This window comes from Euprymna scolopes, chromosome 1, assembly GCF_053919585.1.
Source record: "Euprymna scolopes isolate OS-2025 chromosome 1, ASM5391958v1, whole genome shotgun sequence".
NCBI lineage: Eukaryota > Metazoa > Mollusca > Cephalopoda > Sepiida > Sepiolidae > Euprymna > Euprymna scolopes.
Genome location: NC_136482.1, coordinates 86,863,850 through 86,883,643, shown reverse-complemented (window position 1 = coordinate 86,883,643; position 19,794 = coordinate 86,863,850). Strand labels below are relative to the sequence as shown.

At 31.9% G+C, this 19,794-nt stretch overlaps 1 pseudogene; it reads right to left on the bottom strand.

Moving 5' to 3' along the window:
• Positions 1 to 18,555: 18,555 nt before the first annotated feature.
• Positions 18,556 to 18,702, bottom strand: LOC145284849 (U2 spliceosomal RNA; annotated as a pseudogene).
• Between the last annotated feature and the right edge of the window lie 1,092 nt (positions 18,703 to 19,794).

Below are 19,794 nucleotides of genomic sequence, written 5' to 3'. Positions count from 1 at the left end.
TATAAAGTTAAATTACATTTTTTTTATTTTATATCATTTATACATAATATATAAAGTTAAATTACATTTTTTTAAATTTTATATCGTTTATACATAATATATAAAGTTAAATTACATTTTTTTATTTTATATCATTTATACATAATATATAAAGTTAAATTAATTGTTTTTACTTTATATCGTTTATACATAATATATAAAGTTAAATTACATTTTTTTTTATTTTATATCATTTATACATAATATATAAAGTTAAATTACATTTTTTTTATTTTATATCGTTTATACATAATATATAAAGTTAAATTACATTTTTTTTTCTTTTATATCATTTATACATAATATATAAAGTTAAATTACATTTTTTTTATTTTATATAGTTTATACATAATATATAAAGTTAAATTACATTTTTTTTATTTTATATCATTTATACATAATATATAAAGTTAAATTACATTTTTTTATTTTTATATCATTTATATAAAATATATAAAGTTAAATTATATTTTTTGTATTTTATATCATTTATACATAATATATAAAGTTAAATTACATTTTTTTTATTTTATATCATTTATACATAATATATAAAGTTTAATTACATTTTTTTTTATTTTATATCGTTTATACATAATATATAAAGTTAAATTACATTTTTTTTATTTTATATCATTTATACACAATATATAAAGTTAAATTACATTTTTTTTATTTTATATCGTTTATACATAATATATAAAGTTAAATTACATTTTTTTTATTTTATATCGTTTATACATAATATATAAAGTTAAATTACATTTTTTTATATTTTATATCGTTTATACATAATATATAAAGTTAAATTACATTTTTTGTATTTTATATCATTTATACATAATATATAAAGTTAAATTACATTTTTTTTATTTTATATCGTTTATACATAATATATAAAGTTAAATTACATTTTTTTCTTTTATATCATTTATACATAATATATAAAGTTAAATTACATTTTTTTATATTTTATATCGTTTATACATAATATATAAAGTTTAATTACATTTTTTTTATTTTGTATCATTTATACATAATATATAAAGTTAAATTACATTTTTTTTTTAATTTTATATCGTTTATACATAATATATAAAGTTAAATTACATTTTTTTTATTTTATATCATTTATACATAATATATAAAGTTAAATTACATTTTTTGTATTTTATATCATTTATACATAATATATAAAGTTAAATTACATTTTTTATTTTATATCGTTTATACATAATATATAAAGTTAAATTACATTTTTTTTATTTTATATCATTTATACATAATATATAAAGTTAAATTACATTTTTTTTATTTTATATCATTTATACATAATATATAAAGTTAAATTACATTTTTTATTTTATATCGTTTATACATAATATATAAAGTTAAATTACATTTTTTTATTTTATATCATTTATACATAATATATAAAGTTAAATTACATTTTTTTATTTTATATCATTTATACATAATATATAAAGTTAAATTACATTTTTACGCATGATATGTAAATTTTAATATGACACAAAATATTTTTAAAGTTTGAAGAATGTTCAAATAGATTTAACAGTACATGGTGTCTGACATTGCTTTCATCAGAACAATGAGGAGGAATTGCGTTTCTTAATTTTTGAAAGGAGGATTGGTTATTCATATAATTTGGATAATTTGGACTATTTTTCTCATCTTGTCAGTGTCATTTCCACAACGTTTCAGTTGATGTAACTTCCGATCTTCTTCAGATGTATCTTGTCGAACTCACAAGGACCTGTGGCACAATGGTTTGAGTACTTGGAAAATTCGATTATGAAAGCGATATTCTCCTGAAGGGTGAAAATTCAATTCTCAGTACAGGCGATCAAAAGATACAATTGTGAATTACTTAGGACCTTTATCTAGTCATGACTGATGGGACAAGACCATGCTACTTCCGTGAAGTAAATGAAGGATTTCGTTCAAAATTCTCTCCAAATTCCTGAGTTCGACAAAACATTCCCTAGTTCGACAAGATAGACCTGAAGAAGGTCGGGGGTTACAACGACCAAAATGTTCTGAAAATGACATTTAAGATGAGAACATTAGCATATGAATTCACATTATACGAAAGAGGATAAACTACATGTGATGGTGTGATGCTGATTTTAAGTCTGTACTCTTCAAACAGATCTATGTATGCAAAATGAAATCATACAACTATAGATATGTGTGTGTGTGTTTGTTTATATTTTTTATTCTCCACAAATGGATCAGAGAGGATCAAAAATTGCGCTGCTATATGATGACTGAACATGCATTTATTACCTTAACGTTTCATCTCTTTGTTGCAAATATTGACGATGTGAGATTTTAAGAAAGCAATTCCTGTCACGGAGTGCGTCAGAAGCAGAGAGGCGTCATTGAATTCCTGGCAAAAGTGCATTGAGAATGGTGGTTACTATGTAGAAAAACCAAACTCTAGAACACTAAAGGTATTTTGTTCGTCTTAATGGTACAACACTCGTCTTTGTAGTTCTTCAAATTTTATGACAAACGTTATCTGGTAAAATTATAGAGGAGTAAAAGGCGAGTCAAAGGAGGTATTGGTTGTTTAAACAGTTACATTAAATTTAGCTTAAATTTGCAGTTTTTTAAAAAATTACCAGTACGGACTTCCTTTTATATATATATATATATATATATATATATATATATATATATATATATATATATATATATATATATATATATATAATCTGTAGAAATATATTTTACTTCCTTATACCAACACTTATTTAAGAAGCTCAAAGTAATTACAAAGCAATATAGTGAATAAATGACAAAAGACTATTCCAAAGTTCATGATGTTGACCATCTTAGAATTTATTCCTTTAATTCAGTTGGCATTTACAATTCTTGGCAGTATGTTTTGTAGCGCAAAATCAATCTTTTAATTATCCTATCAATTAGTGAATCCATTTGGCTCTTTACTCACCAGAAGAAATAGCAACAATAAATCCGTCAAAAGGAAATAAAGTGCGTTTTAACATGATTAAAATCCGAAAATTGCAAGAGAAGCTGTAAATACCTTATATGTTGCCACTACGGCAGTTTGAATTTTAGAAATAAAGTCACTAAACCCAACTATTTGTACTAACATGTTCTATTAATTAAGAAATATTCTGCCAAAACTTAGATTTTATTATTGACAATATTCTATTAAAAAAAAACAAATGTTTTTCCTATATCTAAAATACAAGGAGACATCAATCTAATAGTAGGGTTATTTTTAAAGTTAGGTTTAAGGTAAATCTTGGGCGTTTCGGACTGTAGACTTCAATATTATTATATACATTAATTTGGGAACAAATGTTCAAAGCAGACCCACTTATCTTATAAATATCATTTGCAAGTTTGTAAATTTTCTTAGTTCATTCATAATAAAATTGTTGCAAGTATTGTAAGTCATGCTGTTAATGTCCATACTTTTGTCAGCTGGAACTATTAAATTGGGGTCATTACGTAATTTTTAAAATGCTTTATATATATATATATATATATATATATATATATATATATATATATATATATATATGGAGGGAAATAAGCGTTTATGATAGAAAAAAAAAGTCATATATAAATGAGCAATAATTATCAGGACAGGATGCATCTATATACTATTGACATTTGTTTTTAAAAATGCATATCTTTTAAAAAAAACAAAGTTTACTCTCTCTCTCTCTCTCTCTCTCTCTGTTTCTCTTTCTCTCTCCTCTCTGTCCTGCTCTGTCTCTCTCTGTCCTCTCCATCTCACTCGCTCTCTCTCTCTATCCTCTCCATCTAACGCTCTCTCTTTATATATATATATATATATATATATATATATAGAGAGAGAGAGAGAGAGAGAGAGAGAGAGAGAGAGAAAGAGAGAGAGATAGAGGGGGGGGAGGACAGCGAGAAAGATGCAGTAAATTTATTTTGGTTGTAGGTAACTATAAACCAGTAGGTAGGTAGTTAGGTTGAATCATATTATCAGGTATTTGCTATTATACCTAGACACGATGCCACGTCAACTTCATTGTTCAAATCTATATATTATCTGTAGACACGACAACAATGTTTGACGTGTTATGAAATTACAAGATTACTTTCTAACGATGACTATTTTTAAGAGAGTTATTTTATAAAGATTTAAATACTTCATCAGAACAATCAAATAGTCAAAATACAAAAAAAAATCTTTGCAAAAACAATTGTTGGTCGTCAAAAGTGAAACAAATCCAGATTGAATAAAGGAGATAGAAAATGGAAATCAAGAAGAATAGGTTCGAATTTCAATATCCTTATGTACTTGTTATGTATTTTAGCTCGTTCCTCCGTGATCGTCACGGCGGTTTCATTGTGTATTTCCCACATGCATAGAAACCGCCATTTTAGATTTTATCGATGCCATTGATATCTGTCTTGTAGATAAATTGGCGATCGTGAAGAAAACAGAATATTTAAATTTTAAAATTATTAAGTAATCACCACAACAAAGACCAGCCGGTTGGTTGCATTTTAAATTCCTAGCACATTTTATTATTATTTTATTATTCGGTTGAATGTAAGGAATAGAGGCTGAGCCAGTCATTTCAGGATATTTATGTGTATCTTACTAACTGCCATAAATTAACCACCTCAAAATCGTTCCCTCTAATCTAAATATGAACATGTTTGATCAATGTATATACCTCGTATTCCACCGTCCCTTTACTAATTGACACACAGTGTCAAAAAGATTTTTTGTTGCATTGTGATGATACCAAATATTGATGTTTTTATGTTGTTACGAAACAGTGGAGTTGTAATTGAAAAATAAAAATAAGAACTATCGTTGATAAAGGAACAATGAACCTTATTTGTTTGTTTTATTGAATTGTCGATCGTGGTACATGAGTATCGTTTAATATGAGAAAAACTATGAAGCCAACAAACAGAGTATATGCGTAAGTCTAGTTGTTGGACTATCATTGTTCCACGGTTGTGATTAAATTGAATACAAAATATGTCATGCTGAAAATTATAATACTACTACTCGTTATGATAATTATCAAACATATATAGAATAAAAAAATGTTGGTAAGAATAGCATTTGTGCATGAAGCATATTTGTGATGGCAGGTCGTACATAAGGGAACCAACTGGAAGTATCTGTTCCCAGTCTGAGTCTTCGGCTTGCTTATATTTATATATATATATATAATCTGTAAATCTTAATCAAATGAATGAATCATGTCCCTATATATTTTGCTATTAGGTCTCATCAAAGTTTTACATAATGGATGACTATATCAGATATCGATTACATCAGCTAATGTTAATCTTAACAAGGTCGAAGTAAGTAGAAGTCGAAGTGACACAAAGTTTATGAAATAAACCTCTTCCCACTAAAGATAATCGGAAGAGACGACCTTAAAGTAAGGGGAGGTTGAATAGATCAAAGAGTGTAGTGGGGCACAAATCACCCCTATTTGAAAACTAAGTGGAATCAACCAGTCCTATGAATACCACTAGTTTCGGAAACTAGATGGAGACATTCATACCATGTTTAACCGCATGCTACGAACACATTCCTCTCATACCACTTTAGTGGCTCCTGTATTCTTCATGATAAATACATATCATATTTATACCCTTTACACTACTTGTTGTTTCTTTCATTTGTGACCTCTAGCACGAGTCTACAATAATAACCAAGAAACGTCAGGTGACATAACGCATGACGTCATGGATATCGAGGTTGACAAAGAAACAAAGATTTCAGATCAGTGTGTTCTGCAAGACACAGCACCAATAATTCTGTAATAAGTGAAAGGAAAATGTTGACAATCACCAAAAGACCACTGATGATGGGCCAAAAATACCACGCACAAGTAATTAAAACGTTAGAAAAGATTCTCTCCCCTTACACTTTGTCGTACTATGATCCTAATTTTTTTATTTTCTATAAAATTATCCTATTTCAGTTTCACACACATTGCTTTTACCTGCACTTAAGATACCCACGCGCCCTGGTGACTGAATTGTTTAGTTTTGTGACAAAATAACAATTGAAGTCTTGTACCTAGAAAAAAAAATAGGACATCCTTAACCTAATTGATTTTATTTAGTTTAATATTTCTTTCATATTTTGTTTTTTTGCACTCGCCATCATAAAAATTTTACGTATGAACGCATATCATATGTTATATTTTAAGTATTTTAGTTCATAAATTAAATGTGGTATTATGGTGGCTGAAAGTACGAACGAGAATGATAATTCTACTGAAAGCTATTGTTTATATTTATGAGCCAATGAAGATGTCTAGGTAAAATCAAGCTATTAGGTGGAGGCCTGATAGATCTCTATTCCACCTCTGAAAATTCATGGCACTATGCCTAATTGTACCTGATTCTGCAATAAATTCAGTTGCATTAAAAGAACGATTCAAAACATACAGACAAAATATTCCTCTTGTGCATTAATAATAGATGAACCTTATCCATTCTTAAGAGCTCTCATAAAACATAGCAGAATGAATACCATTGTAGATTTTAACTGTCATCGTATGGAAAAACGAGTTGGCAAATACACTTGGGGGTAAGAAGAATAAGAAAAGAAATTGCAATGCACAAATAAAAAATATATATTTAGTTGTAGGTTAAAGTGTTAGAGGTGAGCGAAGCAGCTGTATATATTAGAATATTGCTCGAGGCAATATCAGAAAACGACCAACAATACAGACGTTCAAGATTTGGCTCTCCTGCAAAAAAGAACTTAAATCAAACATGGACAACTATTTTTGTATATTTGACAAAACTACATATTCTAACACTTATTAAAGACAAGTATTTCTAAACATACATTAATTTTATACAACAATCTAAATCTTATACTTCTATGTATGTATTCTTGCTGTTGCCCGGAAAGTAGATTAACTTATGAAATTCCTTGCTTTACCTTCAAGTATTGAATTATTAACTGCTTATGGTTGTCGAACATGAGGAACGTAGACCACATAAAATGTAACCACCAGGAAATGATTTAATCGCTAGAAGGCATGTTGAGAGAGAGAGAGAGAGAGAGAGAGAGAGAGAGAGAGAGAGAGAGAGAGAGAGAGAGAGAGAGAGAGAGAGAGAAGGAAAAAATAAAACTATGTTCATTCATACAGATCACAGGTTTAGCGATGTAAATCTTATTTTGAACTAAAGCTTGACAGACGAAAGGAAATCACATTTTTTATAAGAGGTTCATGTATGTATAATTCGTAATTTACAGTGGCTCTTATGTTTTAGCGGTAATGTGCCTTGTTTGGGTTGAATGTATAAGAAAATGCACAAAACTTGATCGTGTAGTATATATATTATTCCTTAATTGGAATTCATTTTTGAGATGAGCATTATAGATATTAATTTATTTTTATTTCGGACTATTATTCTCATGTTTATTAGTTGTTGTTTTCATCTTTATTGGTTGTTATTTTTTCACGACGTTTCAGCCAACTATTCCTCTGGCCTTGATCGTGTAGTATTTAAAAAAAAAAAAGATTTTATGAAAATACTTAAGTGTAACTGATTGGAGGATGGACAAAAAAAAGAATCACTATTTTAACTAAACACTTCTTTCCAATGTTCAAAAAAGAGATTCTACCCTTTTAGCAATTACGTTTCAACAATTTGAAATATTAAAAAATAGTGTTTTAGAATTTATGATGACATACATTGAACATAAAATGATCGATTCTCCTATCAAATTATGGTAATAAACTAACCCTTTCTCAAAGAAATAAGACAAAGCCTCAATGGATTGACCTCCTAGAACTGCACAGAACTAAACTCCCACTACAAAATCAACAGGGACCAGATCATTACAGGAATACCCTTACCTCTTTTGGTTTTGAGGAGCAAGGATAAAAATCGCTAGCCGAGAAATACTGAGAATAATTATTCTGTATTATATAGATCCTGATCCTGCTGGACACCGAGTTTTTCTTTTATATTTTTTATGGCCCTCTTCCCTTGTATCATATATCTTTTGATCGTTTTTTACATTGGATCTTCTGAAATGCCATTGTTTTCTTTCTATTTTTTTTTTGTCTATTCTTGGGCAACGCTATTTTTAGCTTTTGTTGGAGAGTGATGGTGTCTGAAGAAAAACACCGGTTTCTGATTAGCCACATAACTGGTTTAAGGGTAAACTTTTTGTTGGCCAGCGTACTAACCACTTTCTCCTTTATTGGTTTCTTGAAGGGCTTATCTTTTTAGTTTGTCTGATTGGAATCCAAGGGATTGAATGCTGGTAGTAAGGTCTCTTTCAGGCTTTATTTGTCTGAAAGTGATTCTACTTTTTCTTCTTTTTATTTATTTTATCATGCCTTCTGCAGTTTGACACAACAAGCGCCTTACTATTTCTTATAGTAACATCATAGGTCTCAGGTCAGACGTTCCTTGATGTTCAGTCCTTTTTTTTTGCACAAATATCCTAATATTCTTACCCTTTGTGAGACAATTATCTTCATATAGAAGGTTATTTACCTTTTGTCTGTTCCACGCATTTTCATGGTGTTGCTATTTTTCTTCGCAACAATCTCTCTATTGTGTGTTTCTCCAGTCGTGAATCTCATGGATGTCTTTTTATCTGTTTGAGGTTGTCTTTGCTGCACTCCACTTCCTATTTATTCTTTTTATACTGTTCCCCTTCTGACAGGGACTGCTCTGTTGTTGATGCTGTATAGAACAGTATTGATAATACATTACAACTTCATCTGTCAAGCTCCATCTTTGTTTTCAGTGACTTTAATGCTCACCATTCTGACTGACTTTCCCACTCAAATAGCACAGATCTTGCTGCTGAAATCTGTCTTAACTTTTCTGTCTCATAACTTGTCCCAAACAGACTTTCATCAACCATCTCTACTTTTTTTATTTCTTTCACTTCTGTTCTATTTCCTCTTCTCCTCCATTGGGTTCTTCTCATCATGCTGAGATTGATTTTTCTGTTAATTCTTCAATTGACTGTTCCTTCCATAGGAAGACGTTTAGCTACAACTGGGATGGGGTTCGCAGTTTCCTATGTGACGTTCCATAAGGTCCTATTTTTGGTATGTCTGCGAATATTGCTGCCAAATTTACTGACTGGCTTCTTGTTAGAATTAACACTTTCATTCCTCATCTTCAGTTTCAAACCAAACATCATTCTCCGCTCTGGTTTTCATCTGTTTGTGTTTCTTCTTTTGCCCATCGTAACCATTACTTTAATCAGTATCGTCAGGATGTTTCTTCTAGAAAATCCTACAGTTGAGCTAGCAATGACTGCAAAGGAGCTATTCTTGAGGCAATTGTAGCTACTTAAAGGATGCATAACTTTATCTCATCTCAACAGGTCGACTCTCATGATATTTGGAGAATCTATACTAGTGTTATTAATAGTAGAATGTCTGCTATTCCTCCTCTTTTTAGTGGCCCCCAGATCATTTCATCTTCTAAGGATAAGGCTGATCTTTTTGCTCATCTTTTTGCTGACAATTCTTCTATTAATGATTCTAGTATTGTTCTTCTGGATTTGCCTTCAAAAATTAATAAACTTTGGATTCTGTAATTATCATTCCAAAGATGGTTGCTAGAATTCATGCTAGTCTTGATCAATCTAAGACTTCCAATCCTGATTTAATTCTTGTTGTGCACCAGAACTTCCTTTTATCCTCTCGAAATTATTCAATCTCTGTCAGTCTTGTTTACCTTCTTGTTGGAAGAAGTTCTTTGTTGAAATTATCTTTAAAAATGCTAGCGATCGATCTGACCCAACTAAATATCGTCCTGTTTATTTTCTCTCTGTTATCAGCGAAGTTTCTGAGAGGTTAGTCAGCAGCAAACTTGATCATTTTTTGAAAGTCTGGGCCTTTTTAGTTATGTTCAGTATGGGTTTCGTGATTTTTGTTCAACAGCTGATCTATTAACAGTTGTAACTGAACGAATCTGTCGGCTTATAGATAATTCAGGCGAGTGTAGGACCATTGCGCTTGATATTTCAAAGGCGTTTGACAAAGTGTGGCATCCTGGTCTTCTTCAAAGATTGTTAGGTCTTTTCTTTCTGATCAAAGCTTGTGAGTAACTCTTGATGGAGTATATTCATTTTCTTTTCCTGTCAGTGCTGGCGGTACTCACGATGGTATTCTAAGTCCAACACTGTTTCTTCTCTATATAAATGACCTTACTGAGAATATTATTCAGAAAGTTAACATTTATGATGATTACAGCACTTCCTATTCTGGTATTATTGCCCATCTTTCTCGGATCAGTTGAAATATGCAGCTGATCTAGAAGTTAAGCTGGGTTCTATTGTGGATTGGAGTAAGAAGTAGCTTGTTTTATTTAATTTTGTTAAGATTCAACTATTGTCCTTCAATCGTAGACATGTCCCTTTTCTTCCTTAGAGTTTTATGGATGGCTCTGCTCTCGATGAGAAATCGATTCTAAAATTTATTGTCTTTCTTTCTCATCAAATATTTCTTCAAGTTCATATATTAAATCCATTTCTCTTTCTGCTTCTGGTAAAATTGGTTCTCTTTATCGCTCTAAGCACTTTCTCATACCCAAGGGTATTCTCTATCTTTACAAATCTACTATCAAACCATGTATAGTTCTGGTTGAAGTTTTTTGAGTACTATAATTGGAATACCGTCTGGGCCAGTTGTACAGATATTTGTATATCATATAGTGTGTTTTCTGATACAGGAGGAAATATTGGGGGTTGGCGGCCTTGGTCACATAGGGTAGAATTAGCTGCAAAGTTCTTGGCAAAGATTACCCCAGGTCTATTGATGATAATTGGGATAGAGCATACGCTTCTGTTCAGGATTCTGTTTGCTATTTGCCAAAACTGTTGGGAACCAAGCCACTGCTCAGCTACTTTGGACTTGACGGACTGAGCATACAAAACTCTTGCATTCTTTATTACTTTCTTACAATGGTTGCTGGCAGTCCTGAAAGTGGCTTTAGTCTCAATGCATCTATTACGTTGGAAGAGAAGAAGACACAAGGTTGAACAGTGGGTAGAGGAAGAGCATGTATCGAATTTAACTTCAATCGTCACCAATGCTAGCAATAGTAACACAATAACCTCTCACTCAAGCTTGCTTTTTATGCAGTTTTTCACCTGTCTCATTTGCATGGGTGCCCTCTGTTTTTTCATGATCTCGCGAGACCACAGTTTATAAAACACCAAACGCCATCTTTTTTCACTTTTGTCACCCAACACTTCCCTGCAGCAAGTCCACCCCTCCTCCGTCACGCCACTGCTCGCACACACATCCACGTAATGCACAAATATGTGGACGCTTGCTACTCTGCTGAGTATTACAGAGCATTCTGTTCAAGCAAAAATTACCTTGGCAGCCTTGCCGGCATTTCTCGATTGGGATATCTCATTCGATTAGTAAAAGTCTCACCCCTTCTCAAAGGGTGAGAAAAGAAAGTCTGGGACGGTGGACTTCCTAGAACTGCACAGGATCATACTTCAGATCGACAACGAACATCCTCAAAAATGGCAGAGAGTCTGCCAGTCTGATGCTTGAAGCCTTGAACAGTTGGGAAATCTAAACCTTTATGTGTACTGCTTGAAGGTTGGAAGGCGGTGAAGCAAAATCTCGCCTATATCAAAGAGCCAGTTGCAAAATAAATAAATAAATACAATAAATAGACTTAAAAATGGCCCAATTCCATAGAAAATTAGTATTGTCCCATGAGAGAAAATTTTACTAATGCAATATATGAGAAACTTTTTTCTTGTTACATTAAAAATATTCACTTCATGACCGAATTAGTATATTTGGACAGCATTTTCTCCTTTATGCACGTTTAATTGAAGAGCAGAGACAAATAACACGTACATTGGCATGACTCGATCCAGCATCTCTCGTCGACTAACATGTCCTCTATCTTTCCCAAATAGCTCCATTTATCAACAACTTACAGCACACGACACCACCAAAATCGAATTTAGAGACATACTAATAAAAAACATTGTCATTTTAGCTGACTCACTATGTGAAGTACGCCTTCCAATTATTGAAGCCTTGTTAATCCGTATTAGAAAGCCAACCATTAATCAAGATCAATACGAAGGCACCCTTAAATGCTTTTAAGTATTTTAAACGATTTTAATCGTCTTTTCATTCAATTCATTACCTTATTTTTTATTATTTTTCATCATTCGCCTGGGGACGACTTATGGAGTCGAAAGCGTTCGTGAATAGAGCAATTTTTTTTTTTACACTCGAAAAGAATATTCGGAAACTAGTCCGTAAAAAAAAAAATGGATTGCAAGAGTTGTCTCTGCTCTTTTATGAACCAATGGAGATATTTGCCGTTACATGCTAATGCAATTGTTATAGTGGAAATTGTTACATACAAGACATTTGTATTAATGCCATCTATCTTCAACATAAAAACAAAAAACAAAAGGAAATTCAAAAGCAGAAATCTTTTAACATGTTTACAAACTGAATGCTTATTTTGTTGACAAGATTTATTGATATTGAAATTCTTCTAAGCACAATTTACATATTTTCTTCGTGTAATTCATGTAGTTATAATCTTTCCATTTGACTTCTATTAAGTTGTGTTTTAATTTGTTATTTCCCACCACCAATCTAAAAGTGTAATCAACTGTTTTTGATTTCTAAATGTACTAATCTATACTCTCTGTGAAAAATGATGCATCGTTCCTGTTTGTACTAATCTATATATCTATAAAAGTGAGAATGTGTGTGTGTGAGAGGACACTTCTCAACCTATATACTCAATGAATTTTAGATCTATAGATTTTAAATTTGGTATATAGAGTATTCAGACATGTGGAAATCTTTTCAATCCGTTTTCATCTGGAAAATAGGATAGCTAAGGAGGCAAAATTGAAAAATTAGTACATGGCGGTCGTTGGATTTTTATCTGTTTGTCAACTGTTCCACGCATGCGCATGCCTGAGTTATTCACATGACAGATTAATTATTTTAAGAATAAATAAGTTTGAAAACACTTTTTTAAAGATCGTGTCAAGCTGGCCTAATGTTTATTTTACTTATCTTTAGGTTTTGGTTTTGCTTACAGCTCGAGTATTTTTTTTAAGTACAAGTGAACTGTTTAGAAAATCATAATATTCACATGCGCATGTCTCAGTTTCTTTCTGTTTTTTTTTTCTTTTTACTTGTTTTTTGAAATGAATTAAAACATTATGTTTAATACCTACGGTAGGAATTCTGCATTAATTTAAATATAATATTTATGCGTATTTTATGACCAGACAATGCCGGACGGCATGATAGTAAATAAAAACATAATAATACTGGATGATGATGAGGATGATAGCGATGGCGAGTAAATAAATAAATAAAAGCACAGAAGGAAGTCGCAAGCACAATTGAATTCCATTGTTCTTTATTGCAGTATTTTTGCCTGACAGTGATACCAAATGTCACCTCTATGATTTTTGTCACTTTTATGAACCATTAAAGGAAAAAACATGAACTAGTTTTGCACTTTTGTCTGTCTTCATTTGTTCTATCCCCATAGTTTGCAAAAAAAAAAAAAAACAAAAACGAAAAAAAGAAAACTGACCTTGAAATATTATTTTTTTGCCATCTCACAAGAATCGGCATTTATTGCTTTGCTCGTATAATTCTTAGTTCAGCCTCTTCATCACATTGTGTATTATTATTTTGCTGTTCACATCTAACTTATATATACATTCGTCTATCTCAATCTGTTCACATCCATCAATCAATATCGATCTCTTGTTTATGTATATATAAACAAATGATCGATCCAAGTCAATTATTTTTATCTGCATTATTATCTATATTTGATCTCCCTATCTATCGATCTGTACCAATAACTGATTGTGAAGTGGTTCTGCTGAAGTATATAACAATGTAGTCGGCCACCCTGTGTGTGCCAAGTCCTAATCTAGTCGGTCTCATAGTTCCATTTTTCACTTATGGATGTTGGCAACCTCCACGTGGCATTTGCAGTAATTATCTGATTCGAGAAGGAATCGGTGAAACCAATATAAAAAACTGAATGCTCCTACAATACTGTTTTATGTGGATTTACTAATCACAAGTTTTCTATCCACAAAAAAGTCTTTTGTTGTTTTTTATTGTAATATGGCAGGCCGACCGGCTTTGGCCAGTCGTAAAATACGCATAAATATTATATTTTAATTAAATACAGAAACTGACCATGTGCATGCGAGTATTATGTTTGTTTCTAAAAAATTCACTTCTTGTGAGTAAAAAAAAAATATTTGAGCTGAGATCAAAGCCAAAACCTAAAGAAAGTGAGTCAAGTAAGATAACCATTAGACCAGTTTGACACAATTTTACAAACTGTTTTCAAACCTAATTATTCTTAACACAAAGAAGCTGTCATGTTTCACGACTGTGCATGCGCATCTGTGAAACAGTTGACAGATAAAGATCTGAAGACTCCCAAGTAACAATTGTTCAATTTTGACCCCTTAGCAGTTCTTTTTTTCGGGATGGAAACAGATTAAAAAGTTTTCCACATGTCTGAATACCCTATATACCAAATTTAAAGTTTGTAGATCAACAATTCGTTGAGTATATAGGTTGAGAAGTGTCCTCACACACACATTCTCACTTTTATAGATATATAGATAAATTAATCTATAGTAACTTGTTCTTTATTATTTTACTGTTTAGATTTTGGTTTCGATTTAATTATCTCAACTTTACAGACTCGCAGGAGAACCCAGCATTGCCTGGACTTGCGTAAAGAACCTTATGTCTTTTTCTGTTCAGCCAATAATACTCACAATTGCCTTTATTTTTATTATGTTTTACATATTACAATATTCAATTTTGTATATATATATATATATATATATATATATATATATATATATATATATATATATATATATATACTATCGGGGAGACCAGACGTTGCCCAGGATTGAATGAGGATCAATGAATATTTCACACTCCTATATTTTTACTGTCATCGAAATCTGTGAAATCGCCCAGGCGGAAGCTTCACATGCCTCCACGCAGTAACTTAGTTCAAAATATATGTGATTCTACATTACACTCTAGAGAAGCTGTTGTTTCTTTTATAAAATTGTTTTCCATAAACTTCTTTCCAGTTAACAACAAAAAAAAAATATTAAGAAATTTACGTGTGGAGTTTGAACCTACAGACTACATCATGAAAAAAAAATAAATAAATAAACACACACACAAAAACGAGAATTCGTACATTTTCAAGTCTTAAAGGGTAAAAAAAAATATCCCACCAATTATTTTAAAATGAATTGTCCCAAAATCAAATCATGTCATCTTATGGAGTAAAACAGTATAATTTTAAATAAATATATTACAAAAAAAGCGACATTTGTTTTATTGATTTGAGGAGTATTAATCAACAATTAATTTCAGTGTAAAAAGACAGAATATTTATTGTTTTAAAATAATTTTATTGTTAATATTTCAAGTATAAGAAAGACTTTGGTAATGTATTTAAAGAATATTTATTAGATAATGACATTTGTTCATATTATTTGGATACTTCGGACTACTGTCCTCATCGTGAGTGCCATTTTTACGAAATCCTTTATTTACTTAATTTAGTAAAAAATCGTGATATTTACATATAGAAATAAAATAGGTTTTAGGTGCTTAAAATTTTATTCAAATTAAATCAACGTTTCTATATGGAACTCATACCTTTGACGTTATTCTCGCATTGCCAACGAACTGTTCCGACATTTCAAAATACAACTGCTGAGATACAACACGCGGCTCTTTAAAAACAGACTTTTTTCTTCAATTTTCATGGCAAGAAACAAGAAAAGAAAAAAAAAGGAAATAACATACTGATGATGTGTAGTATTGGGAATCTCAGCTTAAATGCTATCTAGGTAGTTTGGAGAAATAGTAAGTTATGTAAGTATATTTTCGATTCCCATCAGCAAGTTTCGAGGGGTCACAGAAGGTTAAGGTTGATAGGTATCAACCTAGATAGAATGCGCCGGAAATTAGGGGTGACGTGCACCGGAAATTATGGGTAACGATAATTGTGGTCGTAGGTTTCCGGTTGGCGACCACATGTGAGAGTTGGTTTTGCCCTGCAGATGGAACAGACAGGAGATCAGGGTCCATTATAGGCTTGCCTTTTAATAAAGAATTGAAGCTTCAAATCCATCTTGTGTTATCAATGCGTCTGTCTGCAGCAGTGACCACTCTCTATGAGATGAAGACCAGCGACCAGAAGATATCATCCACTGGACAAGGTAAGCAGGTATTTACATTATATATTTGCACATACACGTCGAGACCCTTCAAGGCTAGAAACGGTGTAAGGATAGAGCATACACACACCCACATAAGTAAGAACATATATGTAAGAAAACACAGACTTTAAAAGTACCCTTAAAAGTAAAAGTAAAAGCAATCGTAAAAAGAAACAGTAAAAGAGAATAGCAACAGGAACGTTTAATAAAAAGTAAATAAATGATAAACAGGACGCAAAAACCATTTCGCAACAGATGGAATATAGCTCTGAAATATATTTATGTTATAAATTTCAAACAAATAAAATATTTGTTTATTTCCTAATATTACGTTGTGATTTGGCTTTCTAAGCACACTTGATGCGTATTTTAGTTTATTAAAATTAAATCAACATTTCTATATGGAACTCATACCCTTGACTATATATATATACATATATATATATATATACATGTCTTTCTTTTCAACTTTTTCTTGGAAACTAATGGGACGAATTGGCTGAAATTTTGTATGGAATTTTGTTATGATAAGGTTCAGAGAAGTAAGCGTTATGGTATTCATTCGATGTATAGTTAGATGTTAACAGAGAATAATATTAATGCAAAAATGAGCATTATATTCAACCATCAATTTGGCATAAAGCACTCATTCTAAATTAACACACTATAACTTTTGGCCATGTTTAACGAACTGAAACATTTAATATATATTCCCCTTTCTTCTTTAATTTTATTAGTTAAAATCTATCTTAGTCTATTCATATATGGCAATCATTTAAGGTTTCTTCTCCCACCTAATTCTAGTAGTTTTCCCTATTCTTGCTCCTTCTACATTTCCAATTAATCCAATAAACTCGTTGTATCCTAATCGAACATCTTGGCTTGATCCTAGTGCCATCATATATTAGCCCGTATTAGCCTACGGTAACACGCCTATTCACATGTGCTGACAAATCTCTACTATCATTTCAATTGGTCCCAAATCTAAACAACCGGTTTCTCTCATGGCTTGTGTCCTATTAACACCTACCTTTTATGTATGTATGGGGACAAAAATAAATGTGCGCTCATTTTCTGTCACACCTACTGTTGAATTTATGTACCTTGTCATTCTGCTTGTGCGGCGATAAAACTTCTCAAATGTATTTGTGATCTTAGGCTGTTGTTTTGGTCAAAATAAGATTGCCATTTTTTTAATCGTATATTTTTTATTAGTGATTTTAGATACTTATCGCGCGTATGCCAACATAAAACCTATCTACGAACATGCACAAATACATAAAATACATCTGCTTCAAATTTTAAAAAGTTGACCAAGCAATTTCGGATTCCATAGGGAATGAATTCACACACATACAAAGCGTTTTTATCTATAAGTATAGTAGCTTCTCTTAGTTTTGACAGACTATGGATACCCACTGTAAGAGTGCATTCACATGGTTATTTTATGGCGAGAGTTGCACAATCCCCAACCACACCTCTACTGAATCGGTGTTGTTAAATACCAGTGGCAAGCGGAGATTTAAAACGAGTGTAAACAATGCCGAGATAAGCGGAGAGCACATACAGCGCTTAGAATTCCCAAATGGTCACCCGTCTGGTACTAGCCAGGCTCAGCGTTGCTTAATTTTGGTGATCTGACGAGAACCAGTGTGTCAATGTGATTATGCCATAATAGAAGTAGAAACACACACACACACACACACACACACACACACACACACACACACACACACACACACACAAAGCATATTAACACTTATTAGACCTTCCTAATTGAACATCGTTGGATGACAGAAAAGGTTCTGAATTTTATTAATGACTAGTGGGGGGGGGTACCCGGCGTTGCCCGGGGGTTTGGAGGTGTGTGTGTTTTTGGGTAAATCAAAACAAAAATCGTTGCCCAGGTGTTTGTTTCAAAAAAAAGTTTTGGTAGGTATGTAGGAAGGATTGGACCCGAAGCCTTGACGCGCAGTTGGAAAATAATAAAATGTGTTAAAAAATGTGCGACGTTTAACGGAAACATGTTTGAATTTATTTAAGTAAGATTAAGAATTGGCAGGTGCCCGTACTTGGCGACTTAATGAGGTCAGCTTTCAGTGCGGGGCAGTATTTTATTAAAATTTATTTGTTTTCTCAACAAAGCAAAATGTGACACGAGGTCGTTTTTATGTGGGGTTAAACCAGCTCCCCGAAAAAAAGGCAAAAGGGACACTATGGTTGGGCCCCAAAATAGTAATTGTCCCAGTATAGAGGAGTTCTCCTCCATTGACTGGAACACATTACCTTAAGTGCAGCATCTGCAGAACAGATACTACACTTTGATCCAGGCCCGAAGGCCAAGAAGAACAGGTGTCAGTATTTTATTTACTGTGGGTCTATTCGCTTCTTTTTTTTATATGAAAAAGTCGAATCCACATGCGGCGATTGAAAAATGTTGAATATTTAACTTTTGAAAGTCGGGCAAATTAAATAGACAGGCGACCTCCGTTGTTAACTCGTATATATTATGACTTCGACATGATATAAAAAGTTTTAAGTTGTTGTGAGCCGACCGATCGCTTCTCGGAAAAAAGCCTTTCTCGGACATACACGAAAACGCACACACACTCACACACAAACAAACATTTTCGTTTATATATATATATATATATATAGATTCAATGAGTGGCGGAATAAAATATTCATCTCATTATACGAGGTGCCTTCAAACAGTTTTTAGACTTTTTGTTTTGTACACACATTTAAAATTGTTGCACACGCTTGAAAATTCAGCATGTTATTTTCATACATCTTATGAGATGACCAATTTTTATGATTTTAGATTCAAAGAAGAATCTACAGCAGGAACTGGAATGCACCTTTTATGTCTGTCACAGCTGGTGAATTTCAAAAATGCAACTTTGACGTGAAGACACTTTAGAAGAACGATTGGTAATAAATTCTGTTTTAAACTTGGAAAAAATGCCAACGAAACGTACAGAATGTTTCAGGCTACTTTTGGACCATCTTCTATGATATAAAAGACAAAATATGTGTGTGTTTGTATGTCTGCCAAATACTTTTGTCACACGTGACGGATTCTTATGAGATAAGTACCATTTTAAAGCTCGATCCTTCGGACGACAAATATCGAAAAATTGACCCAAAACATTAATTCCTTCACCCTCAACTCGCTCTTTTTTTACAACTTGCTTTTATGATCGATATTTTCACAATTCATCGTCTCCATTAACTTTTTTTGCCCTCTTTCACATTACAGGTTTTAGTCCGGCTGCCTACTACCACATTTTTTTTTTTTTTCAACACTTCTCTCCATCCAAACTACCTACTGTTGTTTTAATCTCCCCTCCACTACTACCACTTTTTTATTTCCTCCCGGGGTTCCTTACTGCACCACGTACACACACCCGGGCAACGCCGGGTAACCCCACTAGTCCTAC